The sequence below is a fragment of the Tiliqua scincoides genome, chromosome 3 (genome assembly GCF_035046505.1).
Source record: "Tiliqua scincoides isolate rTilSci1 chromosome 3, rTilSci1.hap2, whole genome shotgun sequence".
Lineage (NCBI taxonomy): Eukaryota > Metazoa > Chordata > Lepidosauria > Squamata > Scincidae > Tiliqua > Tiliqua scincoides.
In genome coordinates, this window is record NC_089823.1 from 133,881,371 (window position 1) to 133,905,712 (window position 24,342).

The window sequence follows — 24,342 nt, forward strand, 5'->3', positions numbered from 1 at the left end:
GCTTGGGGCGGGGTGCAACCTCCTAACCAGTGCCGGCCATTGCAAATGCAACCTGTCATTGGCCAGAAAGTTGTTAAGGGGCACACATCTGTACATTGATGGGATCTGAGTTCCCATGGGAGCTGTGACAGATTCCATGTTAGGCATTATCAGATGTTCACAATTCTGTTCACCACAGCAAATGTTTCATTGCCCTCTGAGGAGTGTGAAGATGAACTTTTGTCTCTCTGCGACTTAAAAGTAGAGCGATTATTCTCAAAGCTAAAAGAAACAAACAGCATACAAAGTAGTCAAGGGTTGGAGCACCTTCCCAACAAGGCACCAAAGATACTTGCCTACAAGGCGAGAAATTTCTGCCAATTAATCAAGTGCAGATAATCTTAACTGTGAGGTCACTCAGGGGTCAGGGCTGTTCAGGCACATCGCTGATCCAGGTGAAGCCCAGAGGGGAGCAAGAGGACAATGCAGAGATATTTGTCACCAGTTAGGCTGCAGGGCAACCAATGCAAGCTGCAGCCAAAGTTAACCTTTTTACTCCTCAGAGAAAAAAGCAAGCCAGGGCCCAACACCTCCATTTAAATCAAGCAAGCCTTGTTCTCTTTGGCAGGATCACACCTGACCCTTCTGCAGCCTCATTCCATTCTGCAAACATTTGGCAGAGGTTTGGTTTTTAAAACACCAGGATGTAATCCTTGTTTCCATTTGAAACAAAGTCCCAGGCTACAATTCAGTGGACCATTACTGAAGAATAACACCCATGGAAAGGAATGAGTCTACTTCTGAGTAAATTGGGTTGCAACTATGTGTAGCTGCACTTGCTCACAGTCATTCCTGGTTGTTTATCTCTCTGCTGTGAACTGAATAGCATGCTGCCAGTTATGTGTTATATGTTGCATGTTATATGTAGAACCTTGGCTTACTGATTAATGGTTCTGCTGGTATGTTGTTTACAGTGCACTTACTCCGATAGTGTTTACAAAAAAGTTGTGAAGATCAGAATTTAAAAAGTTAATGAATAACAATGTACCTTAGGATCTTTTACTATATTATTAATAGAAATTGGTCAGTTCTTGGGTAACAATTACTGGTAGGTTACCGTTCAGGATCTGGCCTCGGATGAAATCAGACAAAACTACAGTCAGACCTCCCAAAATTTAACCTCCTTCCCCAACATCCTGAGGTCATAGAAAATTCCATGGTTTTTGATTCAAAACCTGCCCTTGACGTATCTGTGGAATAGACTTATACTCAAGTGTCTGTGTAAATCTAAAGTGCTTGGGGTTTTCTAGTTTAGGGGCCAAATCCTATCCAGCTTTTTGGCAGAGATGCAACTGTGCCAACAGGGTGTGCGCTGCAGCTTGCAATGGAAAGGCAGTCACAGAGGCCTCCTCAAGTTAAGGGAACTTTTGTTCCTGTCTCTTGAGGCTGATTGCAGCTGCATCAGCTCTGGAAAGTTTGATAGGATTGGGCCCTAGAAAAAAGAAACAATTAGGAGGAACCTGACAGACACTTATAAAATAATAAATGATCTGGAAAAAGTAGAGAGAGACTGCAGTTTCTTTCATATAACCCTAAAACTTGGGGTTACACACTAAAAATGGTCAGTGGTAGGTTCAGGACACTATAAAGAAAGTACTGTATATAATGCATAGATAACCATGAATTCACTGACCAAGTGCAGTAACAGTAATAAGTTTTTAATTCACAGAGGACAGATCTATCCAGGATGTCCCAACACAATCTCAAGGCTAAGGAAGAAGCCACAGCTTAAGTGGCAGAGAGCAAGCTTTGCATTGAGACAACCCCAGGCATTGCTAGGAAGAGCCGAGAAAGAACCCTGTCTGAAACCCTGGAGAACTCCACAGTGAGTGGAGGCAATACTGAAATACACCTTTGTGTAATGAACTTCATAGGCAATATACTGTATCTCAGTATATTGTACTAGTCACTGAGAGAAAAAGAACAGGAGAGGGTTGTAATTTTCATGCACTGCATGCAGGTTTTCCTAAAGGCAGCCGGTTGACCCACTGCTGAAAATAAGATGTAGCGCTATATAGAAGCTCAGCCTAGCAGAGCTCTTCTTAAGCTAGTCATTTTGGTTTCTCACCCCAAACTGTATGTTTGACTGCTCTTAAGTAGGATATATGAGCCCTAAAACTAGGAGCTAAAAGACATACAAGGCTCCCCGTCAAAGTGAATTAAACCTTCTCAAACTTGCTGAATCTGCAAAGCACATCTGTCTCAACTATATGTCTCTCTTAAACACGTTAACAGCTTTCAGCACAACTGAAAAATTGTGCCAACCACCCATAGCGAATCACTGATATTTGTGCTTAGAATTCAGAAACGGCTTCAGAAATTCATATCCTTTCCATTTTTCAGATTAGAATGGAATGTACATAAAGGTAAAGAGATTCTCATTCTTTAGATAAGAGAATTATCACTTTAGTATAAGGATAATGAAAATGTTGGTAGTGAGTTTTCGGTTAAAAATTCTAGGCTGCATAAGCAATACCTTAATTTGCATAAGCAATACCTTGAATTTGACTCCCCACTGTATAAAAGCTTCAGTTTTGTGGTGTTTATAGCCAAGTAAAATGTTTTAACTTAACACCACAATTTAGATATTTTCTTATTGTCTACATTTTTAAGGAACATGGTCTGCAATCCTAACCACACTTTCCTGAGAGTAAGCCCCATTGAACAAAATAGGACTTACTTCTGAGTAGACCTGGTTAGGATTGTGCCCTAGGTGGTTTAAAATGCATTTAATGAGAAGAGAGTAAACTTAGCCTAAATTTGCCAAGCAGGACTTGCATTCCAAGGTGCTTCTGTGACACTGAAAATTCCACCTTGGAGGTGGGGGTCAGGGCCCTCCCGGAAAAGACTGCAAAGTGCACAATTAAGGAGATGTTGAAATAAATCACACAGCTCCTTTGTGAAACAGAAACTTGAGGAACAAGCCCATGTCTTTTCAAAGATATGTAGGAAAATATTTCAACTCTGTCAACAATTCAGATTTTCTTTCTATACAAATGAAGTATACCTGGATGCCTACTACACTGTTTGCTTCTTAATGTAAGCCCTACTTAGGGTACAATCCTATGCCAAAAGTACACCTGCTGGTGAGCTTTAGGATCTGGTCAGCAGCACTGAAAGAAAGAATAATAGTGGCAAAGCCCAAGAGAGAAAGTGGCAAGAAAACAGGGTCATGCATTCTTCCCCAAACACTCCCTGCTTCCAAAAATGACAGCTCTAATACAGAAACAAACCATTAAAAAAAATTAGTGATTATTGCCTGGATCTAAAGAACTATGCCACTAACTCCGCACTTCTGTGGAAGCTGTGGACTTGTGGTTCTTGAAGTTTGCCATGCTACAGGGCAATCCTCTTTTGAAATAGTGACAAATTTTTTTTAAAAAGGGTATTTGCGAAGGTGGCAGTCCCTATTGTTCAAAGGGAAAAGGGAAAAAATTCCACTGGTTATGTTCAAGTTCTTGAACACATCTAAAATTCTTATAAAAAGCAAAACAGATTCTGCAAGTTAGAATGAATATAGGTATATGCAAATCTGTACAGAGACTATTAATTCAATTGTGGCAGAATATTTAGAATGCTAAGTGTGAAGGAAGGAAGGAAGTTTCTAGCCTGTAGTAGCAGAAAATGCGCAGGGTTTTGTTCATGGGAGCACTGAGTATTGGTGCAATAGGCTTTTCAAGTAAGTCAACCACTGCACATGCCAATGCTAGTCAATACAGACTAGCAAAGTAGAAATGCTAATTGAGAAAGACTACAATCCTATACACGCTTTTATGGGAGTAAATCCCAACAAACACAATGGGGCTTACTTCTGAGTAGACATGTTTAGGATTGTGCTGAAAGTTGTACATGGGAAAGCAAAACTGATTTATGCATGTACTGGAAGTCTAAAAATTTTATGCTTCTTTCCATACACAAGAATTATTTCTGAGCTTAAACAACATCTGTAGAAAGTGAGAGTGACTACTGCTTAGAAAAGAAGCTGCTTAGTAGAGCAGTTGATACTACATCTTAAATACTGGCTGAATGCTAGTTAGAAGGAAACACCACCATACAGAAAAAGTAGGCTTTGAATCAGGAAGTCTATTGTTCTCTTTGAGCTGCAGGGTCACACAGCTCAAACCCCAGCCCAGCCAAGCAAAACTCTGCAGCTTGGAGTTCCCAGAAGTCCAGTAATGATGTATGATACCAGCACTGTGCATCCAGAAATGCTGCTGAGCTGCCACACAGCTAGTAATGGGGTAAGTGCAATATCCCCTTAGGGGGATATAGGTCCCAAATGCATTTGCCTACAAATATTGCCAAATCAGAAAAAGGGAACTCATGAAAACAGTTCACAGCTGTTAGCAGAGGTGGTTTACACAGCAAGGTTTGGTAATTATCAATTAAGAAGATAACATCAAGGCATGTGGTCACAGAGAAAAGGAAATTATGTATGAGAACTCTGTTTGGAGGAGGGAAGGCAGGGAGATCCTACATGCTTGTTTTCTAGCTGGAAAAGGATTTCTGAAAGGAGGAAGGAAAGATACCCTGTCATTAGCATACCAAAGAGAACTTTACTGGCAGAGGGGAAACCTTTACATTCCATTTGGCTAGCTTACTAGCTACACTGCCCCCTTCAGGTAAAGGATGCTTGCTCAGTGTGCAGTGATGTTCTCCTCATCCAATAGTGTCAGCAAAAATAAAATGTAGCTAAGAAATTGTACATGGTAGGAAATGGAGAATCCGCATGCACAGAAAGGAGAAAGCGTGTGCCAAGAGAGAAGCCACGAGACAGATATGCTTAAAGCAAACTGAAGGCCATCCAGTTCTGGGCAGAAAAATAGGCAGGAATCAAAAGGGTACAAATTCACTGATAAAACTTCAGGTTATAGCCTAAAGGCATCAAATCTCAGGTACAGGTTTAAAGTTCTGCTCCGAACCCTCCTCTCCTGCATTGTGTGCCAGATTTGGGCTCCTCCCTTACTTCATCTCACATGCAATTAATCTGGTGCAAAGAGAAGCTGCTTGAGCTGAGCAATTCTGGAGGCAGTGTGCCTGTGTGGTGGTAGGAGGGAAGATACTCCTAGTCAGTTCAATATGTTCATAACAGCAGAAGTATGTGCTGTTAAGTGTGAAGTATGGCATCATTCTTTCCAAAGATTATTCACACATGGCGTGAGAGGAAAATCCCTCTGGAGCACCAAATAAAAATTTGTAAGAGGCAGTGTGTGTGATGTGTCCCCTGCTCCCCCACATATACTTCTCTTTCTGAACTGCAGGAGGAAGTCACATTACTGAATTAGCAACTTTGGGAACTACCCACCTAAAAGAAAAAAAAACATCCTCACTAAAAGAATTAGGAAAACCCCAGCTGTAGAACAGCAACCCAGAATCAAGCAGGATTTGCAAACTCAGTGGAAATAAAAACTTGGACAGACAATACAACACCCCTCAGAGACAGCATAACATTTACTTACCTAATTATTCCCTAGCGCGAAAGACAAGTTTATACTGTTGTGGGATAAAAATTCTTGATCACTTGATATAATGGCATAGAGAAGCCACACTAACAATAAATCATCAAAAAATTTTTTTAAAGAATATTTATACACTGCTTTTCAACAAAAAAAGTTCAAAGAGCAAGATGAGTGAGAAAATGGTTCCCTGTCCCACGTAACAACTGCCTAGCTCTAGAAATGATTCTCTCTTGTGGTCATAGCGAGGATATAAACTCCATATGATTGATAAGAATGAGAGTCATCAATTTGCTCAAATGAGCCACAAAGTTATCACTACATTACAATTTTCAGACTACTGTGGATTTGAGCATAATTGATAATAACCTTCTATAACCACTAAAACCTTCATTTCAGTTGGGGGGGGGGCAAAAGCTAGTTAGACCCCTACTAAAATTCTAAATCACACAGAAAGATTAAGGAAAATTGTAAACGGAAGGGCTGAGGCAGAGGCATTTCAAACACCAAGCCATTAATGTTATACAAAGTACTTAACATTAATAAGGACAGTGGCTGTTTAAATGAAAGACATGCTAATGCCAGCTTTACCACCGCTTTGGTGAAAGACAGCAAAGACTATCCAACAAAATATGCAATTTAGTTGTCATATTTGGACAAAGCATTGCTTACCTTTTCCCCTTAATTACCAGAGCTTGCATAACCCTCCAAAAAGAGGCACAAGAAATGGGATTCATCTGTGCTTTCCCAGCATGTTTTGGAGAATGTGGAAGGAGCAGACACCCAAGTGAGCATTCATGCTTCAGCTGGTTTGCTTGCGGATGAGGCTTTGCAGTTAAGTCCCCAAGACCTTCTCACGGTTGCTGATCTCATCCACAAAACTGAAAGAGCAACACAGCAGGATACTGCCAGCCTCCCTTTCAGACTCTTCTCACTGACAGCCATTCTCTGGCAAGTGAAATGTCAAGAACCAGGCAGGGGCGGTGTTTGGAAAAGGAGGGAGGTGGTGGGATAAGAGATTCTCACCATCCATCACCCTCAAAACCTATTCAGCAAGCAGCTTGAATGAAGCTGGCATTTCATTCTCCATGGTAACTGCAGATGAGAGGAAGATGGGAGGGACGTCGAAAGGGGCACTGAGAGCTGGTCTGGGGAAAGCAACCTCAAGAAAAGGACAGGAGCATTCCAACTCTGCCCATGCTTTCACTTGTTTACAAGTGAGAAAAGAGAAGGCTCCCACCCTCTTTCTTTTCCATGCCAGAACTTCGAAGGATTGAGGCAAAGCGCTTTCTCTTTGGGGTACAGGAAGCAAAGTTGTTTCCTACTCTCCCAGGCTGCCCCAGCAGTGAAACTGAAGGAAGAGCAACTGCTATTGATTGCTTCAGCTCTCCCCAGGATCAGCACATTGAAAGGAAGGAAAGGATTTCTATTACACTTTCTCAGTTTCCAGTAACAGCTGAGGAATAACTAACTTTATTAGGACCAGCTAAGTTTTGCCAGTTTTCAGTGAAGCTACTAATTCTGCACTGACAACAAGCACCAACCTAATCTCACTTTGCAGGGAAAGAGCGCCAGCCACCACCCAAGGGCTACACTCCAAATTTATTTCATTTTGAATGTAAATCATTGCACCAAATACTGAATAAAATGTTCTCAAAGCACAGAACCCTGAAATTAAGGGAAAGCAGCCATCACTTTTTTTTAAAGCCAGGGTACACCCAAGTCAAGCTGAAGGGAATCATATAAGCAATTTAACTTGTATCAACATTTGTGCACTGATTACATTTTAAAACTTAACAACAGGCCCATGTACAAACAATTAAGTCTAGATTATCCATTGGGACACAACCTGGCCCATGAAGCTGCTGAAAAAGTCTAATGATTCAGCACTAATGCAAAGTAACTTGAGCCATCAAAAAGAAATGTAACACTCAGCAAATCTGCGCTGCTGCCACCAGGGCCATGCACCTTTCCACCCATCACAGTTCTACTTCCTTCATGCCACCTCAAAACTTCTTCTCCTGCACTCCAGTCGTCACAATATGGGGACTCAGTTCAGTACTTGCTCATTCTAGAAGGTTCTGTCTTGTTTGTTGTTCTGTCTTGTTATACTCTCTGGGAGTTTGGGAACCACTGCAAGTCACTGAGGGGGAAGGTTGAAGTCAGCTATGCGATTCCCAGGACCATGCTGCTTCCAGGAACAAAGGGGGACTTTTGTACTCACTGTTCTGGCCTCCATGCTAGAATGTCTAAAAATGTCTTTAAAGTTTTAGAATGTCTTTATAAAGTAAACAGATCCATTTCTGGTTTGCAATCATAAAACCAGAAGTGAGTCGCGACTGCTTTTTAAAGATATTCTACTGCTTGGGGAGCCCTGCAGAGGTATCACTGCCCCCCCCCCCCGGAAGCCAGTGCTGCTATCAGTGAGTATAAAAGCCCTCCTTTGAACTCAACAGCAGCATGATACTGAGGATCATGTCACTGCTTTCCCCTTCGTAACGCCTCTCAAGGGGGCACAGACAAGGCTTCTTAGGCTGGGGTGTCATGATGCCACAGTTTGAGAACCTCTGTTCTAGCTGATAAAAATAAACAATGTAATTAAAATAATTTATCTGATACGTTAAATTTTCAAGTAACATACAGCATTACATTGCACTTTCATCTGGCTAAGGACCAGAGCATGGATGAAAGTAAAAAATGAATGAACATCAAAGCATAGCCTTCTTTAGCTAATTGTAAATTAACTACATAACACATGCAAATGCATGCAAAACATAAATAAACAGAAATAAAAGACCAACAAAACACTGACAAATGTTATGGAAGGTTGGATGAAACTGGACGAAAGTGGAAAGTACATGGACAAAATCTGAAATGTGGTTATAATTGAAAGAGCAAAATGATGAAAGACAAGATACTGCTGCTCTTCATAAGCTCTTTTCTCCAGAGTTTGTCTCCCTCAAACGTTATTGCTATTGAGAGGTGCCATGTCAACTCTCTGTGGCTTCTGCAGAGTGGGTTTCCCCTCTATGTAATTCAATTCTCTGTGTGTATTGAAAAATAGAAAGCATTTATTTATTTCCTAGATTTTACTAGAATGTGACAGCTTTCTACAAAACAAGCTTTCTTTCCCCTTTAAAACAACCCCTTGGTTTTAATCTTTTAAGCATGAACTAGCAAGAGCCCTTGTTTTAGCATGAGCAACTGTCACACAATTAGGACTGAAACTCAGGCCTATGAAACTATAGGTGGAGTTACAATGTACAGTTAAATTCCAGTTATGCATGTGTTTCAGATAAGACACAAAGCAGCATGAACTGGGTGCTTCAAGTTGTAGACCAGAACCTAATCTCCAAAGTGGCTTGGAGATTTGGAGATTAACTATCATTGACCCCTTATTATCAGAACCTATTTCTGTGGTGGTTTTGCTGTCACTGTGTACTCCTTTCATCTTAGACATAATGCAGATATGTGCACATATACAGCTGTGAAAATGATTCATCAGCTTATACAAACATGGCAACACTGACAAATAAAACTATCAAGAGTGATAGTCAGGTTTGTGGGGAGAAAGGAAGAGGATAAAAAAGCTAAAACCTCAAATACAGCATTCACTGAAGCATTGCCCCACATTGATCTCAGAGAAACATCTTGAGCACAAAATGTAATCAGACTTTCCTTCAAATAATTTCTTAGGCTAATGGATTAGAGATAATACATATTATGACAGCATTTTATTCTAGCATTTTAAATAGTGCCCTGTTTGATTGTACACACAATAAAGAGATTACAATTTATATTTTCACCTCTTCAATTCAGCCTTTGCTCCAAGACTCGGATGAAAGATGGCAACAAATGGAAGACTGTGCAATGGCCCTGTCACTTGAACATTGCTCCCAAGGCGGGCAAAACGTTGCCATAATCATTCATTTCAATTTCCACCAGATAATGCCTCCTCTGCACTATCCATCAAACAGAGTAAATCACATGGGGCTTTTGTCATTTGCATCGCTAGCTTGTTACAAGAACCTCTCTAGTCTTTTTAAGCAAAGGCTATGTGTTCTTTTGAAAGGACATTTTTAAAAAGCAACTTGGGGTAGGGGTGGGGAAAGAGACTGCAATACGCAACTCTATTATGATGGTATATGAACATACGGAGAGAGATTTCTATTGGTTGCTACAAGTTATCATACTTGCAGAACATATCAAGTTCAAAGTTAATTTATCTAGTAAGCTTTGGAAATATTTTGTGTTCAGATGTTAACATGTAACCTCCAGTAACTGGGCAAGGTGACACCTTTAATAGAATGGGAAACGTAACTGCCCCTATTTGTTCCAGGATTGCATCCTTCCCAGTACTAATTTTATGGGATTCTCCTAGTTGTCTTTTTAAAACACAGGCCGTTTTCAGTCAAGGAGCCATTATTTTTCATTTATTTTGCTATGCAAACTGCTTTGTAATTTTGCTGGAAAGCAGTAAATATTTTAATAGTGAGGATGATAATAATGAGATGGGAGAAAGTGACAGCTCACAGATTCCAGCTCTTTGCCTGATAGTCAAAGCTTAAAAATCTTCATATATGGACCTCAGTAAAGCATTCCACATGAAGCCAAAATGGAACACAGGAGTAGTCTAAATCAGAAAGGAAATGCACTCTTCAATGACAAGAGACCATTACTGATAGTAACAGCCAAGAGAGGAGCAGTTTTACGTTTGCTGGTTTCTTGGTTTATTGTTGGACTTTTCTGATGCATTAAGGGTAGAGTTTCATCTCAGTTTTAATTATTGAAACATGTTTTATTCTATATATGCTGGTCTAAAAGGTAGGATATAAAATACATATTTTTATTTATTTATATAGGGTAGCATAAAAGGGTTGCTGCTAAGTCCAAGGACTTCAAACAGTATATATATTTCCAAAAACAGTGCAAACTATGACACTCAATCTGGGAGCTAGGCTATCACAGTTCTGTACACTAGCATAAGGAGTATTTGGTTAGCCACAAGAGTCTATTCGGTATTTGATTATGCTTCCCAAGAGAAGGGTAGATATTCTCCATAGTCTTAGAAAGTACCTAAAGATACGGAGATGACCCCAAAGCATAAATTGCTTTGTATTATCAGTTTACAGGAGATTTGCTGTTTACAGTTTACAGAAGATAGTTTACAGGAGTTTAAACAGTTTACAGATAGTTTACAGTTTATAGGAGATATACAATTGCTTTGTATTATCAGTTAGGAAGAAGGGCGGGATATAAATAAAGTTTATTATTATTATTATTATTATTATTATTTACAGCAAAAACATTCTCAGCACATCCTTCCATATCTAAATAAATCAAGAAGGTGGCTTTAGGTCTCTCTTAGTTCAGCATGCCAAATGTACTCTCTAACACAGTGGTTCTCACACATTTAGCACCAAGACCCACTTTTTTAGAATGAGAATGTCAGGACGCACCAGAAGTGATGTCATGACCAGAAGTGACATCATCAAGCAGAAAATTTTTTAACAATCCTAGTCTGCAATCCTACCCACACTTACCCAGGAGTAAATTTCACTATCACTGTTAGAAGAATATACATAGTAGCTTGTTAAAAGTACAGTAGTGGCACTGTAGTGGCACTACTCAGTAGTGGCACCAACGCTATGGAACTCCCTTCCCCTTGACTTAAGAATGGCTCCCTCTCTTGAGACCTTTCGGCAAGGCCTGAAGACCCTTCTGTTTAAACAGGCCTTCTGAGTTCTTGGCCTTTTAACATCTTTTTAACATCTTTTAATATTTTTTTACAGGCCTGATTCTTTTATGACTTGCTGCTGCTCTATGCTCTTTTTACCTATTTTTTTTACTCTGACTGCTGTTTTTAGTATGTGTTAATATGTTTTTATTTGTTTTTTAAATTGTTTTTAATATGTTGTAAGCCGCCTTGAGTCCCTTCGGGGAGAAAGGCGGGGTAGAAATAAAATTATTATTATTATTACAGATCTGCAGCATTTCCCCAAAAGCAGTCACATACCATGGTAGCATCAAGTCTAATATATTAAAAATAAAATATTGAAATGGAGACCCACCTGAAATTGGCTCGTGACCCACCTGGTGGTTCCCAACCCACAGTTTGAGAAACACTGCTCTAACAAATTCCCAGAAAATGTTTGTGAAGCATGAGTGGTATGCATGTGAATAAACATTTTCTGTCTATTATTTGTATTTATTTTTATATGGAGGAAGATAATTAAACAATACATGTATAGTTATTTCTGTATATACAGATAACTACCACATTAAATGTCTTCTGTTATCTGGGTACACCTCCATGATGTACCAAATTACTACCACTCAAAGGCCTGGAGAAATGCTACTTTACTGAATCCTCACTCTTCTTCAGATGCTCTCTATGTTCCATTGGGAATACATTTGCAGCCTTGGATACTCATAAAAGTGGAAGAAGCAACACCATATGGTTTTTTAGAACAGCATTCTAAAGTATCTGTTAAAATTGAAAGAGAATTCAATTAAGTACAATGTCCTTCATGCTTATCCATCATGAAATATAAAGTTGAAGGTCCGGAAAGTCATTTGACATCCATAATAAGAATAGTATGATAGAAGCACTTAACATGTTCAGTGACATGGTAGGGCAGAAGCTTCAAAGTAAGAGGCTGTTTCCAAGTGGCTTCACTGAAAATCATCATCAGAAGGGCATACAGTCTCTCTCTCACTCCCCCCTCCCCAAATTGTCTGAACAAGTTCATCAGACAATTTTTATGCCATACGCTTGGCATAAGTCGCAAATGGGATGAGTATAATAAAATTCAAAACAGCATACAATTCACACGAGCATAATACAATTCAAAACAGCAACAATAAAATCTTAGGAAGAGAACATAGTCTCGGGACAGTTTCAAGTCTTAAATGTATTATTAGGAGCATCAGACACAGGACAAACTTGTGTTTCACATATTCCACAGTTGGTGAATAAGCAGAATCAGATGTGCATATAGATCTCATTACCTATCAGATGTCAATCTAAAACTGCTACATTATCAAACAGAAGCACAAGGGTCTCTCTTATCTGCTGTGGTTGCTAACGTTTGTCAGATTTGGTCTTTGGACTCTGGAGAATGTTGACTTTTCAAACTAATCAAGAAAGATGTGAAAACCAGAGCAACACTTTCTCAAGATGAAAGTAAAGTGCTAATTGAGATGGAAATGCTAGACCAACTGATCTTTAATACTATCATAAGCATGTAAGAAGACCATGTCAAACACCTTCTGAAGATTCAGATATACATGTATCAGTGTTTCTCAAACTGTGGGTTGGGACCCACTAGGTGAGTTGCAAGCCAATTTCAGGTGGATCTCCATTCAATATTTCATTTTTAATATATTGAACTGGTTTGTGACTGCCTTTGGGTAAATGTTACAGACCTGTACTTTTAACAAGCTACTATGTATATTCTTTTAACAATGACGGTAAATGGGACTGACTCCTGGGTAAATGTGGGTAGGATTGCAGCCTAGGATTGTTAAAATTTTCCTGCCTGATGATATCATTTCTGGTCATGACATCACTTCCAGTGGGTCCATTCTAAAAAGTGGGTCCCGGTGCTAAATGTGTAAGAACCACACATATATATCTGACAAATATCAAGAGGTTCATGCAAATCCACATTTGCATGCCTGTTTCAAAGAATCCTAAAAGATTCACGAGGGAAGGCTTACCCTTGCAGAAGCTCCCTTGCTGACCTCCATCAACTAAGCTTGTTTTTAATGTTTTAAAATTTTATCATTGATTAGGTTTTCCATAATTTTACCTAGATGTTAGTCAGACAGGCCTGCAGTTTCTCAGATCCCCTTTACTTTCTAAAAGACTTGTGCGACATTAACTATCCTCCAATACTCTGTCACAGTGGACTGTTTTAAGGGACAAGTTGCATATTCTAGCCAGAAGATCAGCAACTTCATTCATTAGTTCCTTAAGTATTCTTGAGCAGATGCCACCTGGGCCTGGTGACTTAGGGCCCAATCCTATCCAACTTTCCAGCACTGAAGCAGCTACAATGCAGCCCCTAGGTAAGGGAACAAACAACCCCTTATAGAGGAAGCCTCCATGACTGTCCCCCAATGGCAAGAGATTCCTCAAAGTCTTTCTTTGACTCCTGTTACCTTTTTACACTTCTTTTGCCAGAGTTTGTGTTCCTTTTTATTTTCTCTGTAAGGGCAAGACTTCAGCTCAGCCTCTATTACTGTTGTACAGCAAAGATGCTAAAAACCAGCACACATACATCACAACTCATGCGTAATCAGAGACTCAGTAATGATAAAGCTTGAGAACAAGTTCTAGAGAGGTAGCTACATAGCAACAAAAACAAGTATCAGCTACTTTTGTATATTTTGAAAAGGCAGGCTTGAACACAGCTCTTCTCCATCAACAGAAGACTCAGAATTTATTGCAACCATAGCACTTAATTTCTGTCATACTAATTGTTATAATCTGTAACAGCAAGGCAACTGACCTGCAGTTTGCTTGTTCAACTCTGCCTGGAGATGACACAACACAGTGATATTCCTGATATTACTATAGTATCTTAACCATCCAAAGACACTGGGTTCCTGAGTTAGGGATGTCCAATTTATGGATATTCTGAGCTATCAATGGCCACATCAGTGCTTTCGCACAGGCCATCTCATGCTTTCGCACAGACGTTATAGTATTGTTCCAACTTATGCCCATTTTTACCAGGATGTAACCAGGATGTAAATTGGGGACTTAGTGTATACTAGTTTTTACATTGCAGTAAGGAGGAGTAATTAAACTGAAGATTCAGGACCAAGCTATGCATGATGCTTTAATACCTGAAGGGCTGTCATATGGAAGAAGGGACAAATTTGTTCTCAACTGCTTCTGAGAACTAGATCCAATGGATACAAACTGCAAAAGAGGAGATTTTGGCTGGACATCAGAAACAAATTCTTGATGGTCAGGAAAGTTGGGCAGTGGAACAGATTGTCTAGGGAGGTGGTGGATTCTCCCTCACTGGAGATCTTCAAGCAGAGGCTCAACAGAGTGCAGGAGATGCTCTAGGAGGATTTCTTGCTACAGGCAGGGGGTGGACTAGATGACCTGGTAGGTCACTTCCTATGATTCTATGATTGAAGGTACTAATGGCCTTGACAGTTTTTCTTTAGTAACAGCTGGGGGGTGATCCAGACCAAGGGAGTGGTGTGGTACAAATGTTTAAATATTTGCCCTGGTGCGCCCCACATGGCATGCCCCAAGAGGAAATGTTTCAGCGGAGACTCTTAACTCCTGCAGGGGGCTTGATCTGAACCAGAACCATTATGATAGCAAAGAATAAACTCCACCCCTAACCCCACCTAACAATCTTGATCAGGATTTTTCTCTACAACTGCTAATTGACTGAAACAAGAAGAACTAAGGTCCATCAGGGCCAGTAGTACATTAAATGTCATATGTAGTTTGGCCCTCAGGAGATAATCTATATATTATGTATATAAATTCTGCCCAAGATGAAGACCCAGTTAAATCACATGATCCAAAGTACTAATTTTCCCCTTCTCCAGTCCCTCATTACCACAACTTACTACTAGTAATTTATATAACCTTACTGACATGCCCAACACTTTATAGATTGCTTGTCAGAGACGGGAAACTACTTTGAGGAACTAACCTACATGTCTGTCTTTGCTGGCCCTTCCCCTGACTATAGCCTATCACCTTCTACCTCTCTGCTCCAATCTCATTTTTGTATTTCCCCATATTTCAGTCACAGGTTCCATGAAGCAAACATACCGTAGATACTCATGTGAAATTTCTGCCGAGTAATCAAGCTCCAATTATCACTTCGCCTTATCTTCGGGTCAATCAGAGGGCAGAGCCTTTCAACTCTGAACAGTTTCTTTCTCAGCTCTGAAAAGTTCGTTTCTCTGCTCAGCTCAGGCAGGCACCTCAGTTGCTGTAGTAATTTTCCTGGGACATTCCAGCCAAAGTTAACCTTTTATTCTCCTTCCTTCTGCTGCAGCCTGGTTCTGCTTTGCAAATGCTTGCAAAGCAGGTCTGTTTATTGAAACACCAGGATGGGATCCTCCTTCCCAGGCTACAATACAGTGCACCATTACTTAAGAATAACACCCATGGAAAGCAGTGGGTCTACTTCTGAGTAAAAAGGGTTGCAACTATGTGCAACTCATCTCTCTGCTGTGAACTGAATTGCACACTCTAAGTTATGTGTTATGGGTTGTATGTTGTATGTAGAGCTTTGGGCTTAAAGGTGGATTTGATTCATAGACCTGCAGTGGTTCCTAACCCTTTTCACTCGCATATTCCTTGGCAGCCCATTTCCATAAATTGGACCCTTTCTATTAGCACTGTATTGGCAACCTTCAGTCTCGAAAGACTATGGTATCGCGCTCTGAAAGGTGGTTCTGGCACAGCGTCTAGTGTGGCTGAAAAGGCCAATCCGGGAGTGACAATCCCTTCCACACCGGGAGCAAGTGCAGTCTGTCCCTGGTCTGTCTCCCTGGCTATGGGCCTTCCTTCTTTGCCTCTTAGCCTCAGACAGTTGGCAAAGTGTCTCTTCAAACTGGGAAAGGCCATGCTGCACAGCCTGCCTCCAAGCGGGCCGCTCAGAGGCCAGGGTTTCCCACTTGTTGAGGTCCACTCCTAAGGCCTTCAGATCCCTCTTGCAGATGTCCTTGTATTGCAGCTGTGGTCTACCTGTAGGGCGCTTTCCTTGCACAAGTTCTCCATAGAGGAGATCCTTTGGGATCCGGCCATCATCCATTCTCACAACATGACCAAGCCAACGCAGGTGTCTCTGTTTCAGCAGTGCATACATGCTAGGGATTCCAGCACGTTCCAGGACTGTGTTGTTTGGAACTTTGTCCTGCCAGGTGATGCCGAGAATGCGTCGGAGGCAGCGCATGTGGAAAGCGTTCAGTTTCCTCTCCTGTTGTGAGCGAAGAGTCCATGACTCGCTGCAGTACAGAAGTGTACTCAGGATGCAAGCTCTGTAGACCTGGATCTTGGTATGTTCCGTCAGCTTCTTGTTGGACCAGACTCTCTTTGTGAGTCTGGAAAATGTGGTAGCTGCTTTACCGATGCGCTTGTTTAGCTCGGTATCGAGAGAAAGAGTGTCGGAGATCGTTGAGCCAAGGTACACAAAGTCATGGACAACCTCCAGTTCATGCTCAGAGATTGTAATGCAGGGAGGTGAGTCCACATTCTGAACCATGACCTGTGTTTTCTTCAGGCTGATTGTCAGTCCAAAATCTTGGCAGGCCTTGCTAAAACGATCCATGAGCTGCTGGAGATCTTTGGCAGAGTGGGTAGTGACAGCTGCATCGTCGGCAAAGAGGAAGTCACGAAGACATTTCAGCTGGACTTTGGATTTTGCTCTCAGTCTGGAGAGGTTGAAGAGCTTTCCGTCTGATCTGGTCCGGAGATAGATGCCTTCTGTTGCAGTTCCAAAGGCCTGCTTCAGCAGGACAGCAAAGAAAATCCCAAACAAGGTTGGTGCAAGAACACAGCCCTGCTTCACTCCGCTTCGGATGTCAAAAGGGTCTGATGTGGAGCCATCGAAGACAACAGTGCCCTTCATGTCCTTGTGGAAAGATCTGATGATGCTGAGGAGCCTGGGTGGACATCCGATCTTGGGGAGAATCTTGAAGATTTCTATTAGCAAAATGTTTGTAATTAATAATACAAGCCCTCATCTCCTCACAGACTTCATGTATTTATCACAGTGTTTTCTCTTTTTATCTGTTTGAAGAACAGAAGACTCTGCCTTTGCACTGTTTTACACCAGAAGTGTGCTGAGAAATTCTGGAAATTCATAATTTCCATATTATGTTTCAGCTTTTTTACTGTGCTGGTTTTCAATTACTGGTTCATACTTGAATTGATGACCAAAAACTAGCTATTGGTGGGGCTTTCACAGCCAACTAGCTACCTCCCTTCCCGCCTTGCTATTCCTTGCAAGGCATTCCTGCCTTGCAAGGCATTCTGGAGCATGACCTGCCTTTTCCTGCCATTATTCCATTCTTTTTCAAGTATCCCTAATGGTCCTGTTGAGTGCCCCTGGGAGTACATGAATACCAGGTTGGGAACCACTGTTTTACTGGTATGTAGTTTACAGTGCACTTACTCTGATAGTGTTTACAAAAAGGTGGTGAAGACCAGAATTTAAAAAAGAATAAAAATGTATCTTATGATCTTTTACTATGTTTTTAATAAATTAGAGACTACAGTTCTTAGATAACAATTAGTGGTGGGTTATTTTTCAGGATCTGGCCTTGGGTAAAATCAGACAAAACTATAGTCAGACACCCCCTAAGTTTAACCCCCGATTTATCCGAGGGTCATAGCAAATTCCATGATTGTTGGCTCAAAACCTGCCCTCAACTTACCTGTGGGGTCGACTTAAAGGCGAGTATCTGCGGTAGTCTGAGGTGGAAATTCAATCCTCAGTTGGTCCAGTTGGCCTGTTTGCAAGTTGCTGCTATTGCCATGGTAACTTTGCAATCAACATGCAATTAGGAACACTTTTCAAAATATATTAAAGTGTTATCAAAGGCAGAGTCTGAAAAATGGGACAAGGTCACAGAAATCTTAGAATTAATAGGCTTTTGCAACAGCTCCAGGGGTGATGCAATACAATGTTGAACAATCAATGAGCTGATAGTAGAGATCCACAGGGAAGTTGATGCAAACAGCAGGTGGTTGTAGCTCTACTGAATCTAAAAACCAAAGTCCGTGCACTCATTTTATGGTCTGAACATACACACAAACTTCTTTTTAAGGCTAGAAAAATGTGTGTATGTTTCCAACTGTCTCTCTCTAATCTTAGACAGAAAGTTCCAAAATTATAATGAAATTCAAACACATTATCTATTACTATGCTTTACCGATGTGTTTGTTTAGCTCGGTATCGAGAGAAAGAGTGTCGGAGATTGTTGAGCCAAGGTACACAAAGTCAAGGACAACCTCCAGTTCATGCACAGAGATTGTAATGCAGGGAGGTGAGTCTACATCCTGAACCATGACCTGTGTTTTCTTAAGGCTGATCATCAGTCCAAAATCTATTACTATTATCCATGTAGTCACCGAAGAAGCGCTGAACAACATTGAGTGCCTGCCTGCGTTGGAGGAGCTTGACAGTGAACCAACCCTAGAAGAACTTCACGTGGCCCTGGACTCCCGTGCCTTTGGCAAGGCACCAGGAAAAGACAGCATCCCTGCTGAAGTCCTAAAGTGCTGCAAAGAGATCATCGTCACTGAGCTGCATGAAATCCTCTGTCTTTGCTGGAGAGAAGGTGGAGTCCCTCAAGACATGAGGGATGCAAACATCATCACGCTGCACAAGAACAAAGGCGACAGGAGTGACTGCAACAACTACCGCGGCATCTCTCTCCTTAGCGTAGTAGGAAAGCTGTTTGCCCGAGTTGCACTAAAGAGGCTCCAGGTACTTGCAGAGAGCGTCTATCCAGAATCGCAGTGCGGATTCCGAGCCAACAGGTCCACCACTGATATGGTATTCTCCCTTAGACAACTGCAGGAGAAATGCAGGGAATGACAGCCACTCTTTATAGCCTTCATAGATCTCACATAGATCTTTCGACCTGGTCAGCAGGGACGGCCTCTTCAAGATTCTCCCCAAGATTGGATGTCCACCCAGGCTCCTCAGCAACTTCAGATCTTTCCACAAGGACATGAAAGGCACTGTTGTCTTCGATGGCGCCACATCAGACCCCTTTGACATCCGAAGCGGAGTGAAGCAGGGCTGTGTTCTTGCACCAACCTTGTTTGGGATTTTCTTTGCTGTCCTGCTGAAGCATGCCTTTGGAACTGCAACAGAAGGCATCTATCTCCGGACCAGATCAGACGGAAAGCTCTTCAACCTCTCCAGACTGAGAGCAAAGTCTAAAGTTCAGCTGAAATGTCTTCGTGACTTCCTCTTTGCCGACGATGCAGCTGTCACTACCCACTCTGCCAAAGATCTCCAGCAGCTCATGGATCGTTTTAGCAAGGCCTGCCAAGATTTTGGACTGATGATCAGCCTTAAGAAAACACAGGTCATGGTTCAGGACGTGGACTCACCTCCCTGCATTACAATCTCTGCGCATAAACTGGAGGTTGTCCATGACTTTGTGTACCTTGGCTCAACGATCTCCGACACTCTTTCTCTCGATACCGAGCTAAACAAACGCATCGGTAAAGCAGCTATCACGTTTTCCAGACTCACAAAGAGAGTCTGGTCCAACAAGAAGCTGACGGAACATACCAAGATCCAGGTCTACAGAGCTTGCATCCTGAGTACACTTCTGTACTGCAGCGAGTCATGGACTCTTCGCTCACAACAGGAGAGGAAACAGAACGCATTCCACATGCGCTGCCTCTGACGCATCCTTGGCATCACCTGGCAGGACAAAGTTCCAAACAACACAGTCCTGGAACGAGCTGGAATCCCTAGCATGTATGCACTGCTGAAATAGAGACGCCTGCGTTGGCTTGGTCATGTTGTGAGAATGGATGATGGCCGGATCCCAAAGGATCTCCTCTATGGAGAACTCGTGCAAGGAAAGCGCCCTACAGATAGACCACAGCTTCGATACAAGGACATCTGCAAGAGGGATCTGAAGGCCTTAGGAGTGGACCTCAACAGGTGAGAAACCCTGGCCTCTGAGCGGCCCGCAGTGCAGCATGGCCTTTCCCAGTTTGAAGAGACACTTGGCCAACAGTCTGAGGCAAAGAGGCAAAGAAGGAAGGCCCATAGCCAGGGAGACAGACCAGGGACACACTACACTTGCTCCCAGTGTGGAAGCGATTGTCACTCCTGAATCGGCCTTTTCAGCCACACTAGACGCTGTGCTAGAACCACCATCCAGAGCGCGATACCATAGTCTTCCGAGACTGAAGGTTGCCAACGTATCTATTAAGAACAGAATAATGACAAGCACAAAGCAAATTTCAGCAATGGTCTGCATTTAATTAATATGGCCTATAACTCCTGCCTGCTTTCCCTTCAGCATCACAAGCAAACCAAGATTTCTAGTCTTAAGGAATCATCCGCTCTAAAACAGGTCTGGACAGTTAGCAAACAACCATTTTAGCATTACAGTGGTCCTCAGCTTGCAAGACAAAAGACCCAACCCAGTTTAAAAACTGCATAAACACACCATACTCCTATAAAGGGATGGAGAAGTCCAGCGTGGCTTGACTTGAGTCGAGATGCATGTCTCTGTCCCCCCCCCCCGACTAGACTCAAAAATGAGTCCTATTAGGTAGACATTCCAAGTTGCCCAGAACAGTTTTGTGACTCAAAAAGACTTGAGTCTTCCCCCTTTTAAAAGCCAACCATGGCTTCATGGAAAAAAAAGGGCTGCTGCTGGGTTATGTGTGTTTTGGTGTTCTCTTTATACACTCCCCTGCTGTCCTTGCCATCCCATCTGTAAGGCAGCACTGCAAAATGTGCAGATCAGTTCCCACTCCAGCAGTGACAAAACCCACCCCCCTTCACATCATGGGCATGGGTGGACCTACAGAGAGGGAGGAAGGGAGGGAAGAACGCATCCCAGCTCAGTAAGGTGGAAAGGGACAGTTGCAGCATGGGAGTGAGCAACACAATGAGCACACGAGCCATGGGTGGCTTTTTTTCTATTGCTCCAGGAACCACCTCCCCCCCTGGTTCCCCCCACCTCTTACAGCCCCTTCTGCTTGCAAAACCCACTTGCCCTTATAGCAAAAAACAGTTCCTCTTCACCCCTTCTCTCTCCCGGAGACACATCTTCCATCCAATGGATGGTCTGGGGCAGGGGTCGGCAACCTTAAACACTCAAAGAGCCATTTGGACCTGTTTTCCAGAGGAAAAAAAACCTCAGGAGCCACAAAACCCTTTTGACATCTAAAATGAAGATAATACTGCATATATAGTTGTTTTTTACCTTTATGCTCTTATAGGTCCCATTTTTATAATGTAGCCCCCTCTTGTAGCTTTTAGTTAGTTTTGTCATACATTCTTGTCCTGTGTTTTCAGACACCTGGTCCTCTATGGTGTTTTGCCTGATTCCAAGGTCATTCTCTGCCTGGAGAATTATGCCCACTTTAAGCAAATTAGCTCCCCTTCTTTCCCTCAACAAATAACCCCGGTTCTGCCCTGTAGTCCTGCTGGACCCCACCTCCAGGGTAGCTCACTTGTTCAACCTGCAGAGGTCCTCTCTCCTGCCAGCAGCCTCCCACCACTATAGCAGCCCCTTGGTCCTCAGCAGGTCTTGGGCACAGCAGCCACACACCAAACTCCAGTGTCTCCAGCAGTCCATTAGTCACAAAGTCAGTCAGAGTATTCAGGGCAGAGTCCAAAGTCAATAAGCCAAGTCACAGTCCAAGATCAGATTCCAAAGTAAGTAAGTCAAATCAGTCAGAGTATCCAAGTCAAAGTCAATAAGCCCAGTCAGTCAGTCTCCTCTCCTACCTCCAACCTGCACTCCTTCTACAACCCACACCCCCTTCCTCAGGTGCCAGTTATATCCCTGAGGGCCCTATTGCCTTCAAGTGGCTGCAGCTGTGCAGCACACTCTGCTGGATGCCCAGGCCTTACCCTTAAAGGGGCTACTGCTGACACCACATCTACCTCCTCACCAGATCTTCCAGGATTCCAATATATATGGCATTTATGACATCTGCTTATCTTACATGGATACTAAAGAACTCCCCCCACCTTCCAGAGGCACCCTGCTGCAAGGAAGAAAGGACACAGACTCCAGAGGTGGGGAAGAGAAGAAGGGGGGGGCAGCCACAGGCCAGCTTCTGCCCTGCCTGCCTGCCTGCGCTCCCTCACTCAGGTTGCAACCCTCTCCACACTATCCTGGGAGTAAGCCCCATTGGCTACAATGGGACTTCTGAGCAGACAAGTTGGTTGGAGCTCTCAGGTTGCAGTCCTCTCCACACTTTCCTGGGAGGAAGCCTCACTGACTACTTGTGAGTAGACCTGCATAGGAGGGGGCTGAGGCTGCAGCCCTCCACACCTTCCTGGGAGGAAGCCTCACTGACTACAGTGGGGCTTACTTGTGAGTAGACCTGCACAGGAGGAGGCTGAGGCTACAGCCCTCCACACCTTCCTGGGAGTAGCCCAGGGACTACATCGGGGCTTGCTCTCAAACAGACCTGTGTGGGCTCCCACTCAACCAGCCTTGAGCAGGCACCCTTTCTTGGGGGTAAGCTTCATCTGCTGTAATGGGGCTTACTACTGAGTAGACACACAGGATGTCTCCTCTGCTGTGGAGGAAAAGCCTCTCCTTGCACTGAGTGGGGACCTGCTCAAGGAAAGGTGGGCTGTAAGGGCTTGCAATGGCTAAGGAGGAGGGCAGCTCAGGATTGGCTGGTGGTCAGCCAGTGAAGGGCCCTGAGCCATTCCAACAGAAAAAGCCAGGAGACTGCTGGATGCTGATTGGCTGAGCCTGCTGGAGAGTTGGGGAAGGGAAAAACAGGGAGCTTAAGCCTGCAGAGCGGGCAAAATTGAAAAGGGAAACCAATGCGGGGCAGGTGGGGGTGAAGGGAGAGGAGGGAAGCAGCCTGCCCTCCCAACACAGGTGCCTCCTGTTAACCCCTTTGCCACTTTCACCGGGAGGAGCCGCAGCAGACAGCTGAAAGAGCCGCATGCGGCTCTAGAGCCGCAGGTTGCCGACCCCTGGTCTGGGGGAAAAGAAGAAGCGCCTCCCCCATGTTCTGTACATGTACAGGACCCTTGTGTGGCGTACCTAGTTAGCTAAAATTGATACGTTTGCAAAAGTTACTACAAGTTCTGCACCCCAAAACCCTGCTAGCTTTAAGCTCAAACAAAAAAAGTTAATCATTTCACTCCACAACATCCCAGCCTGTCTCCGGACATAAGGTACCCTGCTGCTGTTTGTACGTGTAAAGCCTGGCTTCCGGATCAACACAAGAGATTTTTTGAGTGAGATGGAGGCAGCACAACCCCTAGCCACTTGTGGGCAAACCCATGATAACTCCTGAGTCAGGAGCCCCAGACTTGAGTGTTTGCCTGAGTTTTTGACACACGTGACTTGAGTCTGCACGAGTTAGTTAAAAATGTGCATTTTCATGACTCAGACTAAAGTCATTTGATTCAAATTCCTATTGCTGATCCAAAATGCTGATTAAAAAACATTACACAAAAAACCTTGGTGGACTTACTTTTATCCTCCTTCCAAGGTGGTCAAGCCTACCATTATCTCACACCTCCCTTCTTCCCCACCTACATTGACTTGCCTCATTCCTCCCATCACAAATGCCTACCAGTCAAAGTTCTCTTTATTCCATAGGCATGATTATTTTCAGAATTTTTCCCCCTTAGGTATGGTGCAGATAATCAATAGGCATGGCTTACCAGACATCTTTATACTAAGACAACAGTAAGGACAACTGAGTGAAAAGAGAAAAAAGTTACCGATTTGCTCAAGGTGCTTCTACTTGGTGCTCTTTTCCCAGGAAAAAAAGCACTGCAACACTGCAACTAACCCTGGAAAACATCACTACACTTTGGGGCACAGTTTCCAGCAGGAAACACAGGCAAAAGGAAATATCAATGAGCAGAAGGGAAAAATTGTGGCTGAATGCAGAAAAGGTTGCACTTTCAAATTTTTAAAACATTTTCACATATGCAACCAAAAGCACCTTTGAGTTTCTCTTGCAATGTTTATGGATCAGTGACTTATACCATATTTAATAATCCAGTTTTTCATTCATCACGGAGCACACGAGAAAGCACATTTTAATATTGCATTTTTGATACCACTTGGGAACAGATGTACGATGTCCAAAGCAATTTAT

General features: G+C 42.8%; 1 protein-coding gene across 3 annotated transcripts in view; it reads right to left on the reverse strand.

Annotated features, from left to right (window-relative positions):
• NDST2 (N-deacetylase and N-sulfotransferase 2) overlaps positions 1-24,342 on the reverse strand; it is a 139,403-nt gene that overhangs the window by 72,841 nt on the left and 42,220 nt on the right. Inside the window, exon 1 of one of the 3 annotated variants that reach the window (XM_066621133.1) lies at positions 6,168-6,255. The exons of the other annotated variants lie outside the window; for them this stretch is intronic. The gene's annotated coding sequence lies outside the window, so the exon portion shown is untranslated. Of the gene's footprint in view, positions 1-6,167; positions 6,256-24,342 lie in introns of those variants that run through there. 3 annotated transcript variants of the gene reach the window in all.